This window comes from Octopus sinensis, linkage group LG9, assembly GCF_006345805.1.
Source record: "Octopus sinensis linkage group LG9, ASM634580v1, whole genome shotgun sequence".
Lineage (NCBI taxonomy): Eukaryota > Metazoa > Mollusca > Cephalopoda > Octopoda > Octopodidae > Octopus > Octopus sinensis.
In genome coordinates, this window is record NC_043005.1 from 81,328,640 (window position 1) to 81,334,065 (window position 5,426).

Below are 5,426 nucleotides of genomic sequence, written 5' to 3' on the forward strand. Positions count from 1 at the left end.
CATACATATACATACATACATATATATATATAATATATATATATATATATATATATATATATATATATATATATATATACCACATCTATTCGTATACACATCTATTCGTATACTCATATATATATATATATACACACGTCTATTCGTATACTTATATATATATATATATATATGTGCGTGTATATATATATACGTTTATAGGGTATATACTAATATATATATATGCATGCGTATATATACATGTGTGTGTATTCATATTTGTGTTTATGTAGACATATATACATATATGTATATACGCATATATACATATATATCTTTTAATGTGTTTGTGTCTCTGTGTGTGTTGCCTGCGTCCCTGTGTCTGTTTGTGTAAGGAAACCCTTCATAATCCAAAGTTTCTGACTCCCTGATGAAAACCAGTCTGACGAAACTTTGAAATCGCTGTTAAACTTTTCTGAATAAGATTTCGGAAATGTGTATCTTCGAAAAAGTGTTGAGTAATATTTCAGTTTACTGTTATGTTGATTTTATAAATAAGTTGACATACACAAACGTCGATATAAGCCCAACGATTGCAAACACATACAAGTTCCCAGACAAGCTTTAAACATACATACATGCATACAACACTCATACGTATCTAAAATTTCATTATACACATGAATATAAAATACGTTTATAGTTTAACTAAACGATTTGAAAATATTTATTTATAAAATGTGTATACACAATTTTGAAGCATTCTGTATGCGAATACATTAACAGATTAGTATACTTATTATGTACAAGTATTAAATTTTAACCCCAGTTTCTTTCTTCCAACTGTGTAAAGCTTGCTTACTCTGAAAAATTACTGCCCAAATGTCTTGGTAATGGAAACATGCAATTTCTCAGTAAGACCTCTTACGTACGAGTACATTCCAATCACAAAACATAACTACGATTATTGAAAGTAAAGCATATATTGGTAATAATATCCTAGTACTTTCGCTCCGTATTTGATAGCATAATTCTGATGCATTGTAAGTGATTTTTAAATTTTTATTGAGCACATTCTAGGTAGTTTCATTGAGCTCGTCTTGTGAATAAATACGCATTAATGTCATTAATATATTCGTGTTATGAATAAACTTATTTCGTATTTCATACTTTTTCTCCATTATCCAATCTTAATTATTATATTTTTCCCTCTCAGTAAACTCTTTCACGGAAACATTTATTTCTGTTGTCAGAAATCTCTCTCTCTCCCTGACCGTGTGTTACTCGTCTCATACATTTCTTAAATTCCTCCTATAAGAAGACTACCAGCCATCATTGTTTTTATATATTTTCGTCATTTAATGATAGGTTATTCATAACTGTTTGTCAGACATAGATATGCGCACATGGACAAACATATAGCAAGTATACGTATGTGTGTATATGTGTGTGTACGTGCGTGTGTGTGTATGTACATATATATATATATAACATATATATATATATATATATATATATATATATATATATAACTTATAGTGTGTTTGTGTCTCTGTGTGTAGGTATCTATAAAGCAAATTATTTGAAGTTGTGTCATATTGATTCACCAGCTATGAAAATTCTGTTCCAAAAAAACATTGCGTAGTCTGACTCGAGTTAAGACATCCAAATGCATATAGATAAATAGATAGGTAGAATTTTTATATTAATACACGGATAGATAGATAGATAGATATGTATATAGAAAGATATAGAGATATTTGTGTTATTACTCTAAGTTAAGTGGGTGTAGACAACATAGATTATTGGGAGAGTGATTTCATTGCTTGCTAAATTTAATATCACTATCCATCTAGGTGGAACTATTATGACCGAGACAACCAAATCAACTCAGTTATGGTTCTGCGATACTAATATAATTTTTTATGTTTAGTAATATTTTCCTCAGATAAAATTTATGACATCATATGTTGTGCTAAAAAAAGGTACATGGTCAATACAAGATTTGCTTTAAATACGGTCATGAACGTAAAATAGCTGGAATGATCTGAAAACAATGCGATTCATATTTCTTATAGTTCTTCGAATTTCGAAACTTAATTACCAGAGTCTAATGAATTACTGTTCCATCGGGTTTCAAATAAGTACATATGTGAATAAATATGAATATATTGCATTCAAATTATAGAATATCCTAACGCTGAAGAAGACACTGAATCGGATTTAAGTGCAATGCATTTCCCGGTGAAGGAAACAAGAACTGAATAATCGAATATCTTTTACAGACCTACTGCATTTTAATTTTAAAATATGAAGAAAACTTTAAAGGCCATCTTAGATCACATATTTGTAGCAAGATATATTGTGGAATACTTGTTCTTTGTCGATTTTCAAATCACAAGACGTATAATTGAGCGAGATATTGGCACTGTTCAACTTCCACTTTAGTATGAAGTACATCATATGCGTGCAAAAGTACACTAGAAATATTAACATCGTTGAAGAACATATCTCGTCTGTGTCCAATATTAGGTAACCGAAAAACTTTTACTGGATTCATAAAGTGTAGTGCAGCATGCTAATATATATTAAATTCTTCACTTTTGAGTTTTCTGTGTAAGTTTTAATATTTTCCATCAACTGTTTTACTACTTTCTTTCTTTCTTATAGCCTTGTCATTTTTAGAGTGATAAAAATAGTATAAGATATAAAATAGAAAAACTAAAGAAGATCTAGCTGTGCTCTAGATTCTACTCACCAGAAGACGTGCAAGTACACGACTAATGTTTTAGCATATTTATGAAATAATGAGAGCAATATGTGTAAAATTCAATTACCAACTAATATTGTTGTGCCGAAACAATTGTAATGATTTGGAATAAAGCCTATTCAATCCATCTTCTTGTATTATAATATACACTCACACACACATACAAACACACAAATGTAATTATTCCGTTTAATTGTAATTGTCACACGAACAACACAAAAAGTATTTCACATTTAGGAAAAAACCCCAGAAAGTTTAGATTCACTTTTGCCTTGCCTTCAATGACAACGAAGAGCTTAATAGCAAATTTGAAATCGGCAGAAATTTTTCTCGATACATGTGAAATAATTATATATAACTTTAAACAATTTATATATGAATACTGACATCAAACGTATTTATAAATCTAGCAAAAATATGAAAATTCTCTAACGTAGAAGACAGAAAAAATGCTCTCCAGCGATATTATTTCTCGTTTACATGTGACTTACGGCTACAGATTTATATCATGTAATATACTTTACAGGTTATGTTATAAATTTAGGTATAAGTTTATGCGTACGATTATAATATAGCAGGGTACCATTACCGTATAGAGAGGAAAAAAAAACGTATTTTTATTTCAAGTTTCCAATATATACTAGCGAATAGAAAATGTTAATAAGTACGAAACCCACATAATCTCGTTGGTATAATAGGTATTATCATGTCTACATGTCTTGCGTTATGTGTTTCAAGTAGTAGTGAAGAATTAAAGAGAATATGAGTATATACATACATACATACATACATACATACATACATATATATTTATATATATATATATATATATATATATATATATATATATATATATATATATAACATAAATATAGAAATACACAGTTATAAATATAGTTATACACTGTTTCAGGCATAGATACATACATATATTCAAGCTTACATCTATTTTACTGTTGGAGTGTTTGAATGAAAGATGAATTGATTGATATTTTTCGAGTGATTATAATCGTTAAATGTTTTACAATAAAACAACAATTGATTTAATTCATAAAATTGCAAAGCCTTTTATCGTCCGAATGAGAATGTATTTCAACACAAAATCTACATATAAAATCGACATGAAACATAAGAGATTCTTCGTTTTTTTTTCTAATACTTTCTCTCATATGGAAATGAAACATAGTTCATTAAGATGCCAAAAGAGATAAAAATAATAAATAAAGGCTGCAGCTTTAAGTAGAAAAGAGGAGTGAAAAAACTGAGTGTCTTGGCGCATGACAATAAATAAAAGAATAAACCCACAAAACAACGTAGATAACCAAATATATGCACACTTACAACCATACATATATTGACGTATAAACAAACACACTTATATACAGCTATATATATACATAGATATATATGAATATATATATCTACGTATGTATGTATGTATATATATTTATATATATATAATATATATTTATATATATATATATATATACATAATATCACAAATGTATAAATATATGCAATATAACTGTATGTTTATGCGAATATACACTTACGTGCATTTACACATACCTACATACATGCATACATACATGTATATGTACAGTTTATATATATATATATACATATTTATATGTATATATATTGCGTGTATATATATATATACATACACACATACATCTATATATATGTATATATATATATATATATATATATATATATATAATATATACATATTTATATGTATATATATTGCGTGTATATATATATACACAGATATATTTATATGTATATATATTGCGTGTATATATATATACACAGATATATATATATGCATATATATGTACACGTTTTGATATCTCTGGCTGTCATAATTATAAAACGTTTAGGAATCCACGAATTAAATCTGTTTGGAAATCATTCTACATTTATTCCTTATTTTCAAATGTCATAAGAAACATTATCGTCTTTTCTTTTTGTTCTTCATATTACTGGCGACCTGTAATTGACGCTTTTATTTGTGAATCAATTCCAATCCTTGAATGATATATGAGAAAATGAAAATTGCTTTAATTTTTCTCCTTTTGATTTGAAATTATTTTTCGTTCCGCGTTCCTCTGTTTTGTGTTTTTGTCAAACTTGGACTTAAATATTTTTATCGCTCTTAAATATTTTTCATTGTTTTATATTTTCTTGGCGTATTTTTTTTCAAGTATTTCCAATTATATGTATTGAAATCCTTTCAACAATGTTATATTATTATACATTCAAAATATTTGCCAGTGTTTTTCATCATTTATATCTAGAATTTCTTTAATAATTAAAGAAACTGATCTGTCTATGTATGGTAATTTTACTCTCTAAGTTGTTGCCTCTGTTATTTTTATTTCCAAGTTAGTAAGAAAAGCAAATATAATAATAATAAAAATAATAATAATGATAATTATGAAAATAATAATAATTTTAATAATAATTTCTACTACAGGCAGAAGGCCTGAAATGTTGGAGGGGGTCTGGGACTAGTCGGTTAGATTCAGTCCAGTAATCAAATGGTACTTATTTTATTGACCCCGAAAGTTTATTTCAGTGGAAATTGAACATAATAATAATAATAATTTTCTACACTTGGAACAAAGCCTGAAACTTGGAGGAGCGGTATAGTTGATTACAGTGACACCCA

At 27.4% G+C, this 5,426-nt stretch overlaps 1 long non-coding RNA gene across 1 annotated transcript; it reads right to left on the minus strand.

Annotated features, from left to right (window-relative positions):
* Nucleotides 1-2,256: 2,256 nt before the first annotated feature.
* On the minus strand, nucleotides 2,257-4,073 carry LOC118764890. Its single transcript, XR_005000726.1, has 2 exons — nucleotides 3,230-4,073; nucleotides 2,257-2,407 (listed from the first exon to the last, which is right to left on the minus strand). It is a non-coding gene; the product is annotated as an uncharacterized LOC118764890 (long non-coding RNA).
* Nucleotides 4,074-5,426: the final 1,353 nt, after the last annotated feature.